General features: G+C 45.5%; 1 long non-coding RNA gene across 1 annotated transcript in view; it reads right to left on the bottom strand.

Annotated features, from left to right (window-relative positions):
* Nucleotides 1-23,691, bottom strand: part of LOC105542069 — a 36,778-nt gene that overhangs the window by 5,208 nt on the left and 7,879 nt on the right. The window contains exon 2 of the long non-coding RNA XR_001006416.1: nt 2,238-2,325. This is a non-coding gene — a long non-coding RNA (uncharacterized LOC105542069). The remainder of the gene's footprint in view (nt 1-2,237; nt 2,326-23,691) is intronic.

Genomic DNA, 23,691 nt, shown 5'->3' with positions numbered 1-23,691 from the left:
ATCATATGAATATGTTGAAAAAAGGATTTGCAGTCTTGGTGATTTGATCACAAAACACAGACATCGACAACAACAACATGAACCCTACCTACTCCTAGGGTTAGTGGCTACTAACATGTAGCCACTACCTACAAGGACATCAACCAAAAAGAATATGAAAGAAATATAGCCCAAAAATGTAGGAAAAAAGCATACTAAAGTGATATGTCCAGGTTAACCAATACAAATATCGTTATGCTTCTAGATGTTGTGATGTATGCAGTATTTGTTAGCTTGTTAGGATGTGCGATTTGTTGTGATTTCTCCTAAATTAATATTCACATTGATGCCTAATTTTGTCTTCATAATTTGATGTTCTTTTTCTCAGAATGAACCCCAGTTCCTATAAGCCTTAGGTACCTAGAAACCTACATCTGCCCTGCTGTGAACGCTGAGTGCCTGCAGATGTGCTTAGAGAAGAGTCTAAGTCCAGCTCAGCTGATCTCCTTCATCATACCTGGCATGTTTTATAACAAGAAGGGTGACCACAGCTAAAGTACCCTGGGGAAGGATTATGCAATGCCAGAAAGATTCTCTCTTCATAAGTCCCATAGATGCAAGAGGGGTCAATTCACTGAAGCTGTCAACATTCAACATTCAGACATGGCCAGGCACAGTGGCTCACACCTATAATCCCAACACTTTGGAAGAACAAGCTGGGAGGATCACTTGAGGCCAGGAGTTGGAGACCAGCCTGGGCAACGTAACAAGACCCAGTTTTCTTCCTTTTTGTCTGTACAAAGAAAAAAATAAAAATTAGCCAGGCATGGTGGTATGCACCTGTAGTCCCAGCTACTCGGGAGGCTGAGGCAGGAGGGATCACATGACTCCAAGAGTTTGAGGCTGCAGTGGGCTATGATCACACCACTGCACTCCAGCCTGGGCAACTGAGACCCTGTCTCAAAAAAACAAACAAACAAACAAACAAAAAAAACCCAGACATTTACTGAGCATCTACTACACATGCCATGAGCTGGGGACACAAACGAATGCTAAGATGCTAGTGAGAAAGACAGCTCTGCAAATAAGCCATCAGTTTGGGAACCACTGCTACTTAGCTGAGCACACTCTTGAAGAAACTCTCCTTTCACCCAGTGCCTTTTCCACCTGGCTCCAGGACCTGCTTCCTTCGCCACCTAAGACATGCCATCTTAGGCCGACATTGTAGGTCTCTTTAAGTCACAAGAACAGTAGTTGTATGTCTGTGTCTGATCCAGGTAATAATCAAAATGTTCAATTTCATTTAAAGTTAAGGTGTCTCGTCTCTGGCTCGGACGCCTGAAGTGATGGAGGTGGTCATCTCCTCCTCCTCTGTCCCCTCCCTTCTTCCACCTCCCACTCCCTATCCTGATGAGGCATTGAGGTGGGGGACCAGGATGACAGAGCAGAAAGGATCTTACCTGACTGCTTCAGTTGTGAGCTGACATTGGGGTTTCTAGGGATGACTTCTCTTTGGGGGCTTTCGTGGGTTTCTTGGAGAAGCCACTTGAATTTCTGCTATAAAGCTCCCAACTTAGGGTTGCCAGATAAAAATACAGAATGCCCAATTAAATTTGAAGTTGAGCTAGATGAAAATTTAAAATGTTCTAGTGTATGTTGCAAATATTTCATGTAACATATACTAAAAACATACATGTTGTTTACCTGACATTGAAATTTAAATGAGTGTCTTGTATTTGGATTTGTAAAATCTGGCAACCCCACCTCAACTACATTTTCCATTATGAGGCTGGGATGTAGTTGTGGGGCAGGGTTGCAGCAGCCCTTGGAGCTGTGGTTTCCCAGTGGCCCACATCTCTGTTGGGTCCCTTTGCCCTTCCAGGCGGCCCACTTGGATGGAGTCCTCTTTAAAAAGGCTCCAAGAAATCTCTCCACCACCCCCATCTGGTTCCCGGGAGCCACACACCTTCACCCCACTGCCCTCTGGCGCAGGGCACCATTGGCCACTGCAGCCCTGACTCCTCAGACCAGTCCTCACGTTTCCCCAAACACTGACAGGTGTGGGGAGAGCTCCCCGTGCAGCCCTTGTCACTTCCTTGAGGTGAAGGGAAGCGCTTGCTGCCTCACCCCATGGACGGGCAACAGGGGTGGTGGGAACACAGTGCCCTCCGCCCACCCTGTTCAAGGAAACCCTCCCTGATGCCTCGATCTGAGGCTGGAAGTGGGCGAAGGGCTGACAAGGGAAGTTGTCCACTCACCGAGCTTGTCCTGGGCAGGGTCTCAACGTTGTATGGATGTGTGGCTCCTTGCACCTACTAATTTGTTCTGCCTTTGAGGCTGAAATGTCTAGGTAACAGGAAAAGTCCCTTTTACCATCCAGTTATACTCCCTTGTTATGAACGAAGTCCAAATGGGGCACAAGGGAGCAGGAAGAAGAGTTTATTTGGCTGGGCCTAGGGGTAGTCAGGAAGGGGTGCAGCGAAGAGCAGCCGCGCCTCACTCCGTGCTGCACAGACAACATGCTTAGGAATCTCCAGGGATCGTGTTAAACAGCAGATCTGGCTTCAGTAGGTTTGGGGTGGGGCCTGAGATCCTGCATTTCCTACAGCTCTCAGGTGATGTCCTCAGATGCACTTTGAGCACAGAGGGGCTAGAGGGCTGCGTAGGAGGGACTGCTAGGCCCTCGGGGGAGGGGGCAAAGAAGGGGCATTGCAGGCCAGGGAACAGCAAATGGAATGCAGAGGAAGACCTCAGGTCTGCTAATACTGCCTCTGCAGGTTCCAGTATGTGGTCAGAGTGCTAAGAGGGGCCACCCACACTCATGGGAGGGGAATGGGGGAGCTGGTGAAGTTCCAGGGGGTCCTGACTGTGCCTGAAAAAGCTGGAACAGGAAAAGCAAGCTGAGTAGGTTCCATCGGTGTCAGCTCTTGTAAAAACACTTTACAAGCTAGCCTACAGTTGGATTTCACAAAGCCATGTGAACATTAATTAGGGCATCTGATGGCTCGACCACAGAGTGCGTTTGATGGACACATTCAAGTCCTGCTTTGCACAATGCACAGCTGGCACTGGTTTGCTGCAGTTCACATGACTGTCTCCCAATGTGCACAGGTGGTATGAGTCACCTGGAAAAGGTTTACTGCCTCAGTGTAACATCTGCAGGTGGTCAGCAAATCACATGGCCTAACCTGCCTGTGGGCGGCAAGCTAGCGACCTCCTCAAGATGTCCACTTTCTAACGCCCAGAACTAGTGAATAGGTGACCTTACATGGCAAACAAAAGGGCCTTGGTAGATGTGACTCAGTTAAAGACTTTGAGATGGGGGGACTACTCGAGGTTGTTCAGGTGAGTCCAGTCTAATCACACGAGTCCTTAAAAGTAGAGAACTAGCCAGGCACGTGGCTCACGCCTGTAATCCCAGCACTTCGGGAGGCTGAGGCGGGTGGCTTGCTTGCTGGTCATGTAGAACAGCCTGGCCAACACGGTGAAACCCCATCGCTACTAAAATACAAAAATTAGCCAGGTGTGGTGGTGGGCACCTGTAATCCCAGCTACCAGGGAAGCTGAGGCAGGAGAACTGCTTGAACCCGGGAGGCGGAGGTTGCAGTGAGCCCAGATCACGCCACTGCACTGCAGCCTGGGCGATAGAGCAAGACTCCGTCCCAAAACAAACAAACAAAAAAAGTAGAGAAACTTCCCCATTCATAGAGAGAGAGGTGAAAAAAGGAAAGGTAGAGAGGTGGCAGTGTGAGAAGGAGCCCTGCTGCTGGTTCTGTGATATCGGGGTTCATAGACAAGGACAAGAGAGAGGCCTCCAGGGGAGAGGTAAGGGATCCCCCCAGTGATGCCAACAAGGAAATGGGGACTTCAGTCCCACAACCTTGTGAAACTGAATTCTGCCAACTGACAAGAAAATGCATTCACCCCTAGAATCTCCAGAAAGGAATGCATTCTTGTGTCCAAGTGGGGCTCATGTCTGACCTGCAGACCTGTATAAGGATAAACTATGTTGTTTGAAACCGCTACATTGGCAGTGATTTGTTACAGCAGCAATAGAAAACGAATCCCCTGCCCAGAATGGCTTCCTCCTTTCCTGTCAGAGGAGGGCTCAGGCCTTCTGCTGAAAACTCGCTTCCCTAAGTAGTCACGCCCAATACTGAATACTCCCTAGAAGCAGCTGCTCTCTTCTCAGAACAATGAGTTGCTTGTAAGCCTGAGAACAGGACGAAAACCCACTTTGCGAGCAGCCCTGCGTGTGCATGCCCTCGGAGGGCAGGTTGGTTTTGCTATCTGCTTTCTGTCCTTTTTGCCCCCATGGGTCCTGTCTGGCTCTTTTGCTTTCTCACTTTGTGCAGAAAGCATCTTAACTCTTCTCATAGGAGAACAGCTGTATGGACGTAGCAGGGGGAGTTACCACATGCCTACCTCCATGGTTGTGGAGAGGGGCCCCTGCCCAAATGTCCCAGTGGCCACCTTCATCAGACCATGGAGCAGTCGGAACGGGAAGGGATTCTAGAGTTGGTCCAGTCCAACCATCTCATCTTACATGGAAGGAGGGAAGGAAGAAAGGGAGAAAAATAAGAAAGCTGAGGTCAACCCTCCTCCAGGGATGGGCCTGGCCAACAGGATCCCAAGGGATGACATAACATTGAAATTAAGAAACCAAGGAAAGTTGAGAACTGAAGAAAGCTGAACCCAGTCAGCCAAGAAGCATCCTTGAGGGCTAACCCAGCCATCAGAACCTAGATGACCCCGACGAGTCAGAAAGTCAGGCGCCTCGAGAGCCAAGCAGCCAAGAAATGGGGGCTGGAACTGGCACTTTGGTCCGCCTCTGTGCACTCACCCAGCAAGGGTGGAAGGGTCCGTGGGACCAAGTGACCAAGGTCACACAATGGATGAATAGAGCTGCTGAACTTCAAACTGAACCATGCCATTTTGCCAAAGCAGTCATCGCCTTCCATAAATCATAAATGTTTGTTCAAAGCCACAAATGTACACACTCTTTCTATGTATACAGAGTTTTTCTAAAGGTTAACATCTAAAGTCAATTAGGGTCAGCCTTAATTTGTAGGAGCTTTTTGGTTAAAGTTTTCTGAGTAACAGTGAATTCAAGTTTCTTGCTTTCTCCTTTCTCTTTCTCCATTTAAAACATGATCTCATGAAATTTTTGTCCCAAGAAAGGCAGGATTACTTTTTTTTTTTTAACAGTTTGAGTTGGTGTAGTGTATTCTTGGTTATCAGAATACTCATATAGCTTTGGGTTTTTGAATTGGTAAATATTCATGACGTGTGAAAAATCATGATACATACTGTACGATCTCAGTCCCATAAAACTGGATGTTGTGCCTACACACGCACAGGACCTAGAAGAATATGTCAAACTATAAACTGCTTGTGATTGTGAATGACTTTGTTCTTTGCTGCTTGTGTTTTTCAGTTTCCTGTAATACACATACTAACTTTAAAAAAATAAAGGTTATTTTAAAAGCCAAAAACAAACAAACAAACAAACAAACATGATCTCTAACCTGTTGGCTGGTTAAAATTTGAGAAAATTAGACAAATGCTTACTTTTTCCTTTTTGGCTGACAGACAAAGGCTCAATGAGGTGTCTTCATCTGTAGGGATTTATGTCCTTCGTAGGGGGCCTGCTTCCCCCTCAAGATAGAGTAAAAAAAAATCAGTGGTGTCACTTGGGCTCAAAAGGACAGAAGACTTGACACTGGAGTTTGAGGGTCCTAGAGGGGCTCAGCCACACAGACCTTCCTGGCCCACCCTTCCTACCATAGCCCTTTTTAGGAGCTGCCCCTACCCCCACAAGACTGTCCTTGGTTGCTGAACTATTAATTATTTAAACAAATAGTCATTGATCATCTGCCCTCTGCTAGGCATAGCAGTCCTGTGAGATGGGCTCTTCCCTTAGTCCTCATCCCCATTGGCTATTGACACCATCCCCCGCTACATCCCCTTCCATCCTGACACAGGACCTGCCTCTCTGAGCCTCTGACCTCTGCTTTCTCCCAGCATCTATTTTGGTTCTTCCTCCTTGGCTCAGTAAGTACGTGGACAATTCCAGAGCAGCCTTAAAGGCAACCACCCCAACACTGGCCTCAGCCTCAGGGGCAGGGCAGGATCCTGGCCTACAAATCATGCACTCAGAGCTTCAGTCCAGTCTCTACAAGGACTGGCAGCAGATGGCGCTCGCCTGGGGAGGCCGAGTCCAGACACCTGTTCCCTGGCACAGCAGAAGCCCTCCACCCAGGCCCTGGAATGACAGCGCTGACTGATCTCCTGACAGCGAGCTCGGGCTGTCTATCTTCCCTGAAGTCCAATCCATCCCTTGCAAAGCCAGTTTCCGCTGTCCCATGATGATTAATGCTGAAGTTCTCTTTCCAACCTTTAAAACGCCTTTTCATGCCGTGCATTTAGAGAAAGGGCTCTGCCATCTGCAGAGGACCTGTGCGGAAATGTGGGGAAATGACCGTGTGTTTATTTATGTCATCCATTGTTAGCTAAGAATATCCAGGTGTTCTAATAATGGAGGTACCAAGAAAGGAAACAGTGTTGGATGGTGGGAAGGACGCTCGGCTTGGGGCAGGAAAACAAGCTCCACAGCCCAAGCTGAGTGACCTTCAGCAAGATTTTGTTCTTTAGCCTCAGTTTCTTCCTCTGCGGAAAAAAAAAAAAAAAAAAAAAAAAGAGTCTACAGTACTTGCTATGCTGACCTCAAAAGGATATAACAAGAATCCAGTGAAAGGATGTATGTGCATCCCAAATTCGCTCAGGCCCAGCACCAGAGGGACAAATGAATCCACATTAACAGATGTCACTGGGGCCTCCCACCTGCTGAAGCAGGCCTCCAGCACTTCCCCGTAGAAGTTTCACTGGGCTGTTTTTCAGAGTGCCGAGGTGTGTCTCACAAGGACCCCCATGCAATCTTCTTTCTCAGTTCACTGCCTGGGAAGACCCTCCCTATAGCTACTATGTCCCAAGCAGGGGCTGAATCTCAGGGCTCTCAAAGCTGCAAAAGACAAGAGGTGTCAGAATGGTCTGTCCGCTCTCAGAATGCACCCCCAGATCCTAGCAGAGGGACACCTGGAGGCTGGAACATGCTCGGGAATATCCACACTGCGGGTTAGTTCGGAAGAACATCCCTACACAGAGAGCAGGGCCCAGGCTGAGGGGCTTATTCAGGTTCCCGCTGGATCCACACAGCTGCCTGGAGACAGGGATTGTCCTCCTCATTTGACAAGTCACACAGCCAGTAGTAGTAGGTGGTGGAACCCTGTGGTGGACATGGATCATTCTGGCTGCTTAGCCTCCGGATATACTTATTCTATGCTTTCTTCTAGAAGCTGTGCAGTTTTCAGTCTTATATTTAGGTCTATGGTCCACCCTGAGTTAATCTTTGTATATGATGTCAGGTAAGCCACAAGGTCCTTTTTCTTTGTATTGGATGTCCACTTGAGGATACACAGTACTTCTTATTTGGGAGGAACATCAGAGTAAGTGGAAGGAAGATTCCATTGCCCGCTACAGAAACCAAGCTGAAGGGGAAGCTTCTCACTCTCTGGTTGCTTAAAGCTTTGACCCTTTAGGAGACAAGCCAAGGCACACGGTCATTTAGGGATTAGATGAGGTGGCTGTGAACAGCAGTGACAAGTGCCCCTCCCAAGTTGGTGGCTCTCGAGGTGGCCTCTGGACCTTGCCTGTGCTCCTCTACATCTTGCCCTCGCCAAGGCCTCCCAGCGGTCCCATGATTCCATGCGCTTCCCACTGCTCCTCACTTAAATTCCTTCTCTGCCGAAGTTAACCAGAAACAGTTTGTATTTGCAACCAAATTTGCAGCTGCTACAAGGCAGAATTCAAACTCTGACAATGTCTTGCTAAAAAACCCATGTGCTTTCTAACATACCATTCTTGGTGTACTGTTAAAGCTTATGTACATACAAGACATAGTTATTATTACAATGCATTAAATTGGACGATATCCTAGTGAGATAAGTGGCAGGGTGGTGGTAATCGTGGAAAAAAGAAAGCTCAAACCATCAAGGCTAGATGCTGTCAAGCTACAGGCTCACAGAAAGCTTTGGGAGGAAAAGAGCTACACGAGTCAGGAAAACAGCAGATTAAATAGGAAGCACCCAGCTGGGTAATGCGATTCCACCGCCTCTTTTCCAAAGAACTAAATTCAGCTGTGGCTTAAAAAAAATTCCTGTATGGTTTGTGGGTGGTCATAGTCATGAAACCTAGAATTTTAAAGCCAGGAAGGACCTTAAAAATCATCTGACCTTCAGACCCGCCTGGGTTTTATAAGAAAAAGAAAATCATCTATTGTACTGGCCTCATTTCCTAGATAAGGAGACTGGTTCCCAGTTAGGTTACAAGACTTGGAAAACATCACATGCCAAGGCAGTGACAGAGCCAGACTAGAGGGAAGCGTTCTCTCTACCTTGATGCATGCCCTGTGGAAAAGGGTGGTAAACACAGTCCAAAAAGTCAGAGGGGACCTGCTCTTACACAGTGGGAAACTAGACATTAGTTTAAGTAAGAAATCAAATTGCATGTTTATGCCAGTCTTGTCATCTCTGTGAAGTCACTGATTCATTCTCAAAACCATCGCCCTGAGATGTGCCCACTCTTTCCTATGCTTCTACTGGGGAACTATCCAGGTAAACCTCTCCTCCCAAGGTCCTCTAGAGTGTTCCTGAGGCCCATACTTAAATAAACAAAGCATTTGAGGGCCAGGATGTACTTGAAGTTCTTCTTCGAAAAGTATGTGTTTTTCTGCAATTGACACAGGCTGTTGTACATGTATCACCTGGGAGGAGTGATAGGCTGTGGCGTTATCTTAGTGCTATGGTTTTAGCTTATAGACAATTCATTCCTATTAGCCCCTAGGGAAAAGGGATGCTGAAGACATTCAACAGAAGACCTAAAGTCTCTATCGAGGCATTTTCACATAATCAGCCTACACTCTGAGTACAATTTGAGGAAAAGCTTTCCTTCTCCAAAATGCATTTTCTTAAGAGGCTCTGGAAGTTAGGGGAGATGTTGGCGAGCACTGACCACCTTCCCCTGTGAAGGAGCCACCTCTCCAGCCAATCCTCCCCAGTGGCCTGAGCTTCATAGTCAACCAGAGAGCTGCGGCCCCCCACAGCAGCAAAGTGATGTAAGCCTCAGGGAGAATGAGATCACTCAGTTTATAGTAATGCGGAAAGTTCTCCAAGGTTCACTGGGGATGCAAAAGTGAGGGTGATAATTTGATCACATGGGTGTAAAAAATAAACATATATGATTCAGCAAAATACACAGACAACTTCCGAAAAGAGACACATGAAACCATTAACAGTGTGTGCTCCTGAAGAGTAGGATTGGAATATCAAGGAAGGAGGGGATATTTTTGCTTTTTTGCTTAAAACATTTCTGTAATGTTTACCTTAACAGCAATAACAAGAACTATGAGTATAGGTTACCTTTATAATTAAAAGTAGAAACTATTTTTTTTAATCCAGTTTCCAGTTTCCAGAGCATTAACCCTCAGATCTGGGTGGGTAGGGCTCAAACATCTGTATCTCAATAAGTTCTTCTGATGATTCTAATGTGCGGCCAGAGTTGAGAACCAGTGGGTCAGGGCATTAAGAGTCCCTGGTGATGTATGAAGCGGGAGAGGAGGTAATGTGTGAAGTGTTACTGTGTTATCTGAATATGAATCTCTCTGTCAGGTTAGCTTCTGGGGAGAAAGAGGTGCTGGCAAAATTCAGCAGAAGAGCTAAGCAGTATGTTTCCTGGGACAGAAATGGGTTCCTCAGGTAGGCATCTCAGGGGGCAGCCAGAGGGCACTTGGGTCGATGCCCAGGAAGCGGAGAAGAGAAAGCAAGAGAAGGCAGTTCAGGCCCACGCAGCAAGCCTCCGAGGCCTCCTATGTCCCCAGAGCCATTGGCTCCATGGCCTCTGTGCTGCCCACCGCAAAGCAAGGACTTGTAATGTAGGAACCCACAGGCAGTTCGAATATTTGTTGTATTTGGAAGCCTCCAAATTCTGTTTAAAAATAATTCTGGGTTTCTTTCAAAAGGCAGGTTGGGGAGAAACATCTGGAATAAAATAAACCCGCAGACCACTTGCACAGACCAAAAGGGAAGGGAAAAAACATCCCACTCCAAATTACGTTATTCCCAGCAGAGCCAGGAAAGACATGAATGGGGGAAGGAAGAGCAAAAAACCAGCTTCTAAATGATGTTAAGAGAGGGTGGGGACAAGCAGGGGGGAGGTCGGTCTGACAGTACTTTGCTCTGACATTTTGGAAAGAAAGACGTTCCATTTCAGTAATTTTGAGTCTTTCTCAAAAAAGTAATTTTTCTGTGCAGTTCTCAATGATACGCTTGAGTCAACTCTGAGGAGCGGCACACACAACTGGTATCTACATTCCCCTCCTCCCCATAGACCTGGCTAAAGAGTCTGTGTCCTGTCCCACTAATAATGGATGTCCTCTCAGGGAAAGCATGTTTCTGACAGACAGTTGTTCTCAGCAGCAGGGCTGGTGTCTGCATGTTCCATGTTCGGAGTTGAAAAGGAGCTGGCATCCGCAAGACCTCTTTCGGAAGGGCTAGTGAAGTCCTTCCAGACCATCGGCTGCAATTCCCATTGCAAATCAGCTCGTCTTAGGAAATGTCTGCCATGGGGACAAATCGTTACTGACAGCCAGTGTCTCAGTGGCTCATGTTGATTCCTTTAGGACAGCTAGGGGAGCTGAGCGTTGTTCCCCTAGCATTGCTGAGCATCTAGTAGGGACCCTGTAGAAGTGATGTCTCTTATTCTTGCTCAGTCCTGTGAAGTCATTTTTACTGTCCACATTTCACAGATGAGGAAGTTGAGTCCCAGGGAGTCTGGGCTCCAGAATCAGGCACATCTAGCTCCTCTACTCAGCAGTAGTGACTTCAGGCAAGTTACTTAACTCTCTGCGTCTTGGGTTCCTCCTCTTCAAAGTGGAGAGAACAATGAAACCTCTCTCATAGTAACAGAGAGGATTGAGAGAATGCTTCTCAAAGCGTTTAGCAGACAAATATGCAACCAATAAATATTAGGTGCTATTGTTACTGATGTTGTAATGATTTAAAGGGTTAAACAGCTCACTCGAATTAAGTAATTCAGCACTGTAATAAAGTGCTGAAGCTGGGATTTTTGTTGTTGTCTTAGCCCCAGCACAAACTCTTGTTACTCAGCACTGTGTCTCTAAGCTGAGGGTAAAAGACAGAGACACAGACGTCAGACAGAGGCACCTGTCCTCTTCCCTCAAGGGACAGCAAAGTAGCTAAGGATATAGATTAGGTAGAGGTTGCCTTCTGGACACAAGGTTTATTTTGTGGCTTGTTAGTCAGAGAGTGGGACTGACTATCTGTCACCTGCTGTAATACAGGTCTAGGATGAGGCTCAGGAGAATTCTGCTGACCATGCAGCAGGCAGGGCCAGAAGCTGGGAACAGGCTGGCAAGGGCTGGAGAAACTGGGCACCACAGGCACTGGTGCGGGGAGGGGACACAAAGTCTGGGCACCGTGTCTGTGGGCTCAAAAGGCCGACTGTTTGGAACCATCTGGGGGACGTGGTCAGCCAAGCAGGCTGTGGGGGGAAATGCCCAAGTCAGCAGGCTGCAGCTGAACTCGAAGGAACCTGGCATGGATCTGGCAGCCAATGGGTGACCTGCAGCTGTGGAAAGTAGGATTCTGGTTTCTAGGGTCCCCTGGGGAGGTCACTGGCTATCAGTAATTCACCTGTAGACCTGGCCATTCCTAGTCTTTCCTAGTGAGGGTGTGTGTAAAGAACCCACAGGAAGGCCGGGCGCGGTAACTCCTGCCTGTAATCCCAGCACTTTGGGAGGCCAAGGTGGTTGGATCACCTGAGGTCAGGAGTTCGAATCTAGCCTGGCCAATATGGTGAAACCCTGTCTCTACTAAAAATACAAAAAAATTAGCTGGGCGTGGTGGTGCATGCCTGTAATCCCAGCTACTTGGGAGGCTGAGGCAGGAGAATTACTTGAACCCAGGAGGCGGAGGTTGCAGTGAGCTGAGATTGTGCCATTGCACTCTAGCCTGGCAACAGAGCGGGGCTCCATCTCAAAGAAAAAAAAAGAACCCACAGGAAAATAGGAGTCGAGCACCATCATTGCTATGCTAGGCACTTTGCGCATCCCATCTCAGTTCCCACAACAGGCCCATGTGGTAGCTATTCTCATGCTCCAGGTTATCAAGAAGGAAACTGACGGTCATACAAGTTAAGAAATTTGCTCAAGGTCAATGTTAGATTGTCTAATAAGCTAAATAAATGTCTGCTTAGGATACCCGCAAAGCAAGAGCACCTAAAAACTTGCTTCTGAAATAATTTTAAAATTGATTTTTCTAAGACTGCATCAAAGGAATCACTGTTGGAAAAAGAATTTCATTGAATTTCTTTACAATTATTTTTATGTCCTAAACAGAATGGAAAGGGATAGGTGGAAAAAAGACTTTCTCCTCATTTTTCTCTCTTTTTATAGTGAGGGAATGAGGTGATGGGGAGGAAGAGGGAGGAATCTTTTCTAGAAGTTCTCAGAAAATGTCCTCCAACATCCCATTGGCTAGGACTGGGTCGCACACATCCCTAGACCAGTCACTGGCAAAGAGAAACACATTGTGTTGATTGTCTTAGAACAACTACAATTTATACTGTGGTGCTGGGCAAATGGCCACATCAACAACATTGGGTTCTGTTAGCAAGAAGAAAGGGCCAACACAATGGTGGTTGAGTAGGCTATGGATGGAGCTATCGCAACCCTTCAGGGTGCTCCCAAATCCCAGAGGAGCTAGGAAAGCACAGACAGTTCATTTGCCAAATGGTTACCTTGGGTTTGGGATTTATTTACCACAGGATTTTAAAAAGAGACGATCAATTGACCCTTATGGAGACTTGAATCCCATGACACAGTATTATTATTATTATTATTGTTTTGAGGTAGGGTCTCACTCCTGTCACTCAGGATGGAGTGCAGTGGCGTGCTCATGGCTCATGGCAGCCTCGACCTCCCAGGCTCAGGTGATCCACCTCAGCCTCCCAAGTAGCTGGGACTACAGGCATGTGCCACTATGCCTGGATAATTTTTTGTACTTTTAGCGAAAATACATTGGTTTTGCCATGTTGCCCAGGCTGGTCTTGAACTCCTCGGCTCAAGCAGTCTGCCTGCCTCAGCCTCCCAAAGTGCTGGGATTACAGGCATGAGCCACTGCACCTGTCCAGACACAGTATAATTAGAACTACGTATGTTCTAACCAAAACTTCCCCCCAATTCTTTCCCCTCTTTCTATTTCTCTCACCTTCTTTAATCAGCTAAGTGCCTTGTCACCTGTCGTCATTTAAAGTCCCCACTTCCCACTCCCTCCTCAACTCCCTGACATCTGGCTTCCACCCTAGTTTCTCCCTTGAAACTGTCTGGCAAAGGTCATGAATGAATATTAAGTTCCCCACTCCCTAGAATACTTTTCCACTCACAGCTTACTCAGCTTTGTGGCACATAGCACTGTCAACCCCTCCACAATCTTCCAAAGCTCTCCTCCCTTGGTGCCTGGGGCCCTACTCTCTCCTCATCCTCTGCTGAGCTCTCTGGCTGCTCAGTCTCCAGGCTGGTTTACTACAGGGGCCTATTCCCAAATGTTGGGGCTTATTCTCAGAGTTCTTCCCTTTACTTCCTTCCTTCTCTCTCCAGACACTATCCTTATGACGTGCACTACCTCTCAGATCTCTAATTCCAGTGCAGGCTAGAGACCTGAGCTGCAGATCTCTATGTTTAATTGACTTTTGGATAGAATTTCACAGGCTCCTCAAGTTCAATTACTTCTATGTATTTAGAAACAGTGTCTCACTCTGTTGCCAGGCTAGAGTGTAGTGGCCCCATCATAGCCCACTGCAGCCTCAAATCCCTGTGCACAGGCAATCCTCCAACTTCTGCCTCCCAAGTAGCTAGGACTAGAAGCACACACTACCATGCCTGGCTTTTTTTTTTTTTTTTTTTTTAAGAGATGGTTTTTATATGTTTCCCAGACCAGTTTCATATTCCTGATCCTCCTGCCTCGGACTCCCAAAATGCTGGGATTGCCAGTGTTAGTCCCCACGCACGGCTCAATTTCTCCTAAATGGACTCATGATACTCTCTTACTTGCCTTTTCTCTTGTGCCTCCTGATCTTGGTGACTGGCACTACCAGCTATCCAGCCACTTGACCAAGCCAGAAACCTGGGTTCCACCATGTAATAAATAGATCAAGTCATATTGTTTCTATTTATTTAGTATCTCAGGTATCTCTGTTCTCTTGTATATCCACAACTTCCACCCAGGCTCAAACATATATCATAACTCTCTGGGTTATTACAAGGGTCTGAAACTGATCCCCCACCTTTATGTTCACCCTCCCTCCCAGTCTATGTGTCACCATCATGGTGGTGGTCTTTATAAAATACAGAGATGCTCATTTCTCCACTCTGTAGAAGCTTTCTATGGCTCTTCTCTGATGCCAACACAAAATTCACGACATAGAAATGCAGAGACAGCCCATCTTTTCAGCCTTACTGGCTTAGGCTCTCTCCACGCTAGCTAGAGACAGAAAGACATGACACTGCATTTTAATAGGTAAAATGTTTTACCTTTAATAAGTTGGGTTGCTTGCATTTTTATAACACTCTTTGATTTGTCCAGCTCCATTTTGGAAGACCATTATGTAATGATGTGACTAAGCTTCAGTCTGAAACACTGTGTCTGATTTGAATTGTTGAAACCTCTAAATTCAAGTTTCCTTATATGCTAAATGGGGATACTAATACTTGCTCAGAGGGGAGTTGGGAGGTGTAAATTCAGTGATATATATAACAGGCATGGCATATGGTAAGTGTCCCATCAATGATAACAGCTACTACTTATAGAGCAGATCTTACTCTGTGCCAGGATGGTTCTAGGTGCTTTATGTTGTTAGTTCCTTTGATCTTCATAAAAATCTTATGAGGTAGATACCATTATTCTTATTTTATGGATGGAGAAACAAGCACAGGGGGTTTGCATAGCCCGTCCAAAATCACACAGATAGTAAGTGGCAGAGGGAGATTTGAATCATTGCAGGGTAATGCTAGAAACTATACTCTTTTTGTTTTGTTTTGTATTTTGAGACAGAGTCTTGCTCTGTCACCCAGGCTGGAGTGCAGTGGCGCGGTCTCAGCTCACTGCAACCTCCACCTCCCAAGTTCAAGCGATTCTCCTGCCTCAGCTTCCCATGTAGCTGGGATTACAGGAGCATTTCACAATGCCCAGCTAATTTTTGTATTTTCAGTAGAGATGGGGATTCACCATGTTGGCCAGGCTGGTCTTGAACTCCTGACCTCAAGTGATCCACCTGCCTAGGGCTTCTGAAGTGCTGGGATTATAGGTGTGAGCCAACGCACCTGGCCCAGAAACTATATGCTTACCCACTAAGGGACCCTGCCTCTTCATGACTGTTGATCGTTTAAATTAATGCATTTATTTTAACTGTATGTACCAGAAAGTACATCTGGAGTTTTTAATAAATATGTTACAAATGATTTGGAGGGAACATAAAATATAAGGACTAATTTCTAGAATGTTAGTATTAAAGCAATAGAATGCCCTCTACCACACACACAAAAAACCAACCTCTTGATACACTGAAGATGCTGTCTCTTCACTGAATTGATCCAGGAACAAATTGCTTTGACATCATTGGTACCAAAATAAATCAGACCAAAATTAAATCTATCATTCTGTAAATTAAGGAGTTTAGAAATCACTTCAAAGAGATTGATATTTTTGCCTTTTTCAAAATTGCCATTTGACGATGCCTTCATTCTGGAGGAGCTTCAAGCCAGAGGCACTTGCGGCTGCCCTGTAGGTAAACTTGACTTTTAGCCAGAGCAAAGTGCTCCACAGCCACAGCAGTTACCTAGTTCTTCTTGGTTTGGATTTTTGCCAATCGGGCAACAACCGTAGGTGCCCCAGGATGACTGTCGTGGTGTTTCTCAGGGACTGGAGTGTGTGCTTTATGTCAATACAGACAGTTCTCTCACAGCTTGGTCTCAATTCCATGAACACTTGGAAATTTTACCCCTTGCAAAGAGAGGGAGAATGAGTGTACAGGCTTTTAGATCATCCCTTCTCTGGTCTCCAAAATCCTTTAGGGCAGGGACTGTGTTATATTTATCTCTGCAAACCCAGATCCTGGCATGGTGCCTGGCACAGAGAAGGTACTTGACTAAGCCGAGCGCTGGTGGGTTTAGAAGTCCTAGTTTATCTTCTTCTTCAACCAGAACTGGTTAAGAATACGGGTTGGGATGACAGAGTACCTACAAGGGACAGATATTGGCACCCTCTTCATACAGGAACCTGGATGGTAGTGATAAAATATCAGTTGATAATATTTGAGAAATTGTCGAGTTGTTGGAAACACATATAACTTCCCCAAATAACTAAGCTGGAAAACTGTACCAGTTTGAATGTGTAGATTCTGGTATGCTTATAACAACAACAACAAAAAAGGCACACCACAGTGATCACACTTTACAGCGGCACATGCTCCCTCTTCCCTATTGAAGATATAGTTCCAATTCTCTCCTTTTTTGGTTGATGTTTCTCCTGCTCTTTTCCCATTAAGACTACATCTGTGATTCTGTAAAATCTTTCCTTCCCTTTCTTATTACCTAAGCATATAAAACATTCATATGTGGAAAGATTCTGATATGCACGATAATTCCAAATGCTGCAAGCCCAAACAGACTTGGAAAAGTTCTCAGTTTACTACCAAAGCATACTTACATCAGAAATGTCTTAAAGCACTAAAAGAAAAAGGGAAAAAATCTTAGGGCAAAGACCCAATTGTAGTAGCAAGGATAACCAGTGGTTGAAGAGACAGGACATGGAAGGGTATTTCCTCCCCACCCCAGGCACTCTGCAATGGCTTGGTGGAGCACTGGGCAGGATCTTAAAATAATCTACTCTCCTGTTGGACACTATTGAATTATTTTTTATCTTCACAAACAAGTGCTGCTATTAATTAATAACACCGTGTACCAGGCACTAGGCTAAGTGCTTTGTATGCCATCTCTTTTAATGTTCCTCATACTTTGCAGGTGTCAATAATCCATTTTTAGAGGTGGAGTAATTTGCCTAAGAACATACAACAAATAAATCTGTTGTACTCCACAGCTCAACTTCCTTCCACAGAACCAGTATTTCCAAGACAGGACCAGAGCCTGGCATTGTTAGCAAAGCTGTGCTTATTAGCTGTGTGGGTGAGAGGAGCAAAGGAGTTAAAACCTTCAAAGTGCAGACAGCAGTGCCTGGCAGGGGGCAAGCACTCAATAACGGTTGCCAGTGTGCAGATGCTGTCCCTGCTGAGGAGGGCAACCCAGTTTGTCCAGGTCGAAAGGGAGGCTCAGAGCACAGGTTAAGATGGGGCCAGGGCATGTGTTATCCTGACAGTTGCTTGGTAAAAGACCTGATCCAGGAAGGAGAAATGGAAATTAAGCAGAAAGCCTGCTTCAACCAGAGCAACTGGCCCAGATCTCCAAGCTGGTGGGGCCACGTGAGGATTCAGTGAAGACCAGGAGGGTTGAGAGAAGGCAGCAAGGAACAGGTGGAGGGATGTTGTCTGGTGGTTTAAGTAACTGTCTTTGGACGCTAGGCACAGGGTGTAGAGCCCCTTCTGTGGAGACCTCAGACCTCTCCCCAATGCTAGCAGCAGCTCTTCAAGGCATGCCTGGTAGAAAAAGCCTGGGAAGAACACATGCCAACCTGACCACAGCAGTCAACTCATGGCTGATGGGGAGGGCCCAGGCTTGGGAGCAGTGGCCAGTGGACATGTTTGCCTTGTAGGTAATATATTTTTAATACATTAACAAAATCAAAATGCTGTACATTTAAAATGGGTCCGATACATGACAGCTTTTTGTCAACTGTGACACATAGTGGAAATACTATGGGTGAGAGGGAGATGGAGATGTGCTAGAATGGGGAGGAGCCTGAGGTCTGGATTGCCAGTGATTTGTCCTTCTCCACTGTGGCAGATGCTGCTACAGATTTCCCAGTTCCCAATCTCCCCTCTCCCTCAGTATTAGAAGTACAGAAGCCCCACATTTCAGAACACTGTAGCCCTGCAGTAGAGGTCACACTTCTCAGGCTCCCTTGCCTCAAGGTGTGGCCACATGACTGAGCCCTGGCCAGTGATGAAGTGACATGTGCCAGCTTCAGGCAACTCTCCTTTGAGCTGCAGGCACCTGCCTTTGCCCCCATTTCTTTGTCTCTTCCTCCAGTGGCCGCCTAGAATATGGATGTATTGGAGACCTAATCACCAATTTAGGCCATGAAGATGAGAGCCACACCCGAGGGATCGCAGAGCAGGAGCTGGTAAGAGCCTGGGTGCCTGAGGACGTCACAGAGCAGGGCCACTATGCCAGCCCAGGAGTGCCTCCCTCAATTATTCACAGGACAGGGACATGAACCTCTCCTTGTATGAGCCACTGTATTTTAGGTTTTCTGCCAAATGCAGAAGGGACTATCTCAGTCTCTTGGATTCTTTTGTTAATTTTTGCTGCTTCTCCGCCTATGTGCAGGTCTCTTAGGACAGCCCCCCTCCCCACCCTGCTGAACTGAGGAGGCTGAGGCTGACCCGTGTGTCTCAGCTGTTTCCCTTTGTGAACCCCTAAGTGCCTTACAGACCGTGTGTTTATTAGTAGTCTATTGTTAATAATCATAGTAAGCTAGCCAAGCTGACTTTTTATTGAACTTCGGAGTTTTATGGTGATAAGAGAATGAAAACCTCAGAATAAAATATTAGGCCCTTTGATCTGTGTGAATAGTCCCTCTTGAGCTGTTCTGGGTGTGTTTTTCTGTGATTTCCCAGCTATTGTGCTAAGCACCACACTCAGTCTCAGCTGCCTGTTAACGGGAACAGGAGGACTGATGCATTAGCATAACAAGGGATCTGCAGCTAGCCTAGGCTTTCTGAGTACTCCATGCACAGATGGGGTGGAGGGTGGGCAGGGACCAGAGCTGGGGTGGAGGGTGGAGGGGCATCTGAGAACAGGCAGGCATAGAGGGCAAGGGCAGGAGAGATAGAGTCAGAGGGGTGGGCAGAGATGGCTCGCTGCCACTTAATAGGTATACAATGAGCAACTCTTGAAGAAAGAAAGGGAGGAGGAGGAGAGGGAAAGAAGGAAGGACAGAAAGAGGTTGCTAGGACCAAGTGCTAGGCGGCCAAAAAAGCACTGGGGGTTGCTTCCATAGAATACACAAGACAAGAATGTACATGCAGGTGCATGGGGATAATGCTTCAGCAGGGTGATAAATACACACACACAGACATGGACACAGGCATATACAGACACATAGACTCATACAGATATACACATATGTACATGTGTGGTAGCCAGCCTCCACAATGGTCCTAATCCTTGCCTTCTGGTGTTTACACCCTTGTGTCATTCTCTCCTACAATGTATATGTCTGACTTTGTAACAAAGAGAATATTGTAGTCATGATGGTGAGTGACTTCCAAGGCTAGGGCATAAAAAATTATGGAGGCTCCCACCTTGCCCTCTCTGGGATCACTTTCTCTGCACGAAGGCGACCCTCATGTTGTGAGGACACTCAAACAGCACTATGGAGAATTTCACCTTCTGCCAAAAGCCCATACCAATTGGCCAGCCATGCGGTGAGCTGTCTCAGAAACAGATCCTCCAGCCCCATTCTGGCCTTCAGTTCCAGATGATAGCAGCCCTGGCCACAACCTCACAGCAGACCTTAAGCCAGAACCACCCAGCTAAGCTACTCTCGCTTTCCCAACCCACAGAAACTGTGAGGTAACAGTTTACTGGGGTTTTATGCCAAGGTAACTTGCTAAGCAGCAATAGACAACTGATACAAACTACATACACACATAATTTTCCATATATAAAAAATCTATAATACAATGCATATATAGTTTTTCATAATTATCAAAATAATATGGATTTACTGGAGAAATCTTATGAGATAAGTACTATCATGATTCCCATTTTAATTGACAGGGAAACTGAAACACAGATAGTTCAAGTACTTTAAGCAATAAGTAGAGGAGACAGAATTTGATCTCAGGCAATCTGAGCCTATCACTGTCTTACAGGATGGCACACTCTGGCTGACATTTTGTTGTATTTCCCTCCAGTCTTTTAAAAATACAGTTTGAAAAAATCAATAGACTTTATTTTCTAGAGCACTGTTAGGTTTACAGAAAAATTGAGCAGAAAGTACAAAGAGTTCCCATATATCCCTTCTCCCCTCCCCTTTCGCCTAGTTTCCCCTATTGTTAACATCAGGCATTAGTGTGGTGTGTTTTTTACAACTGAGGAGCTGATATTGATACATTAAGTCTGAGCTGACATTAGGTTTCACTGTTTGTGTTGTACATTCAATGGGTTTTAACAGATGCATGCTGATATGTATCCACTATTATCGTATCATACAGAATAATTTCCTGCCTTAAAATCCCGTGCTGCACCTGTTCATCCCTCCCTATGCATGTCATTCTTAAGCAGAGTTAATACTACATATACTAATTTTGCAGTTTTTAAATTAATATTGCATAAGTATTTTTTCATGTCAGTAAAACTTATTTATAAATATTATTTTTAACACTTGAATAACATTCTATATGTGCATGGCTAAACCATAACTAAATTTATTTATTCCCTGTTCTCGGGCATCAAAATTGTTCTCCCAGGATTTTTTTTTTAAGTCCTGGAATGGAGGAGCCTTGACAATTCAACTCATCCTGAATTTAAGTGTGCACTTGTCTACGGATGTGTGTGTCAGCTTTGGCACGTAGGTACAACTGCTGCAATTTCAACATCCTTAACCTGGCTCTGTCGGAAACTTGGAAATTATTGATTCTGTAAGTTATTTCTAGCCTGCCAGGGCACTTGTTCTTGTCCTCTCTCCCCCGACCCCAACTTGGCTTTTAGAATAAGTTTTCATCAGTTCCCAAGAAATGAAACATTGTGAATACAAAATGACTAAGAGCATTTCTTTGGACCCTACGCCCCACAGCAGACACAGGCTGCCCCCTGATGCCCTTTCAGGATTAACAAGGATCTGAGAACATGCAGTATAGAAGTAGGGGCAATAAAGGAAATTGATGTTCTCTGAGATTGATTTGTTAAATATTCTGTATATCTTTTGCCCATTCCCAAATCCCTTCACTTAATTCTAAATTTGATTTTAACAGCCTACAAATTCCTATCGGATTAAATCTTTATGACTCATCTGTACTTTCAAGTTCCTGTAATTGAAAATTCCATTTATATGTGATTTTCTTATTATTATAGTATTTTTTTTTGCACACCAGAGGACACCTGGGTCTGTATTTCAGGAAAGTACATACACCTGTTTGGACTGGCCTAATAGTCAGATTGTCATTAATAAGAAGGAATAAGGCACACAAAATTTAAGCCTCAGGTTTAAGCCTTGCTCTGCCCTCCACCTACAACTCTCTCTCTCTCTTTTCTCTCTCTCTCTGAAACCTGATGCTCAGATAGAAAGTTGGGTTCTAGGCCAGGCGCGGTGGCTCACGCCTATAATCCCAGCACTTTGGGAGGCCAAGATGTGCAGATCACGAGGTCAGGAGATCGAGACCATCCTGGCTAACACGGTGAAAACCCGTCTCTACTAAAAATACAAAAAATTAGCCAGGCATGGTGGCAGGTGCCTGTAGTCCCAGCTACTCAGGAGGCTAAGGCAGGAGAATTGCTTGAACCTGGGAGGTGGAGCTTGCAGTGAGCCGAGATCGCGCCACTGCACTCCAGCCTGGCGACAGAGCCAGACTCCATCTCGAAAAAAATAAAATAAAATAAAGAAAGAAAGTCGGGTTCTAAACTGTGTGACTTCGGTAATCCTTAGTGCTAGTATTGACAGGAGAAGAACCTAAAGTAGTTAGAAACTAGAAGTGGCAAACTTGAACTGGCAATTGCAAGACTTTGTAAGTCACTGATTTTAATCAAAGAAACGTTCGTCTCACTCATAATGGGCAGTTTGTCTTTTAATTCTGAGAAAGTTAGCCTAAAAAGAGTGAAGCGCAACCTTAACTTTTGTTTTAATGTGGTCCCGGACCTTCAGATTGAAGAATAAAAATGTATATAACTTGCTGAATGCTTACAATATAGTTTAGATAACTTAGTTGGTTTTTCCAATGAAAATTATTAGGCCACAGTAAAATGCTGGGTTAATCTGTCAGCATTCAGTAGAAAATTCAGGAACTATAATAAATAGGGGAGCCAACAGCCTTTACTGAAAATTAATAAAAATTTTAGTCAAGTGACTAGCAATAAGCTTTTAAGATCACCATTTGTTACAATCTATTATAAATTTTGCTTTACCTCCAGCAAAAGTTCACATATAAAATTGGAATCATTATTTAAACTGGTTAAATATGTGATGATAACACATCAAATCTCTAGTATCTCACATCTACAAGATTACAACAGACTTCTGAATTTCCTTCCCCTACACCTTAGGCATGGAACAGACTCCCCTCAGTGCAGAGGGTCCCATGGCAGTGATTATTAACCAGGGATGGGACCTAGAAGGGTGTGGGTGACACATCGGAACTGGGTGGGGAAAGGAAGGGTATTGATGTAGCATCTCAGGTGATTCTGAGATACCCCTCATGCGGAGATACTACCACTGTTTTAACCGGTGTGCCAGGTTCGATCCTTGCCCAAATGTAATCTCTCCTTCCTCAATACCATGATATGAATTTTCCTGAAATCATTCACTGTGTCATCATACTCCCTTTCTTACACACCTTCATCATCTACCAGTTAATGCTCATACTCTTCAGCTTGACTTTCAAGAAACACTGTACCTCTCCCCCCCACCATCATCACAAAGCTTCACAAGATTAGAAGTTGCCTATATCTCCTACTACCCCTTGCCATTACATTACCCTTCCAGAATGCTGCTGGAAAAATCCGTTTATTTTTAAAAAAAAAATTTTTTTTTGGCTCTAACATGTATGGCTTCGGTGGACCCAAGAGTAAACAAAAGCCAGGATCACTATTCTAAGGAGCACAAAAGTCAACTGGAGAGAAGAGAGGAAACTGGCCATTGCAGTCTCATGGGCTGTGTGCTTTGCTTGAGCAGAGAGAGTCGAGCCTTGAGTGATGAGAGGTCAGGGTGGCTTCTGGGAGGAGCCAATTTGACAGCTGAAATCCGAAGGGTGAGAAGGAGTTTGGCAAAGAAAGGGAAGGCAGGACATTAAAGGCAGAAGGAAAAGACTGCATATAAAAAGGTGAGAAGGAGTGACCAGCTCAGGATGGATGAGTCATCTGTGGACCAAATCTGTGCTGGAGATAGTTGACATACCTATTGCTGATAATAATGTGGGGATCACTGAAGTCCAATCACGGCAATGTGGGATATACTTAAAGTGCTTTAAAACCAGAGAAAGTGTTGACTCAAACCAGTAGGTTGAACATGCCTGCTTGGTGGCAATGGACAGAAGGGAACATCCTAGGAGTGTGACAGGCTGTCAAAGTCTGTCTGTACTTCTTAAGCACTGTCCAAGGGACAGACACATGCATCAGTTGGGCACGAGTACTGTCATCACTAGAGGGGGATGCTCCATGGTGGGGCTGGGAGAGATCTCCATTCTATG

The sequence above is a fragment of the Mandrillus leucophaeus genome, unplaced genomic scaffold (genome assembly GCF_000951045.1).
Source record: "Mandrillus leucophaeus isolate KB7577 unplaced genomic scaffold, Mleu.le_1.0 Scaffold25, whole genome shotgun sequence".
NCBI lineage: Eukaryota > Metazoa > Chordata > Mammalia > Primates > Cercopithecidae > Mandrillus > Mandrillus leucophaeus.
The sequence above is the reverse complement of the archived record's forward strand: the minus strand, read 5'-3'. Positions and strand labels throughout refer to the sequence as shown.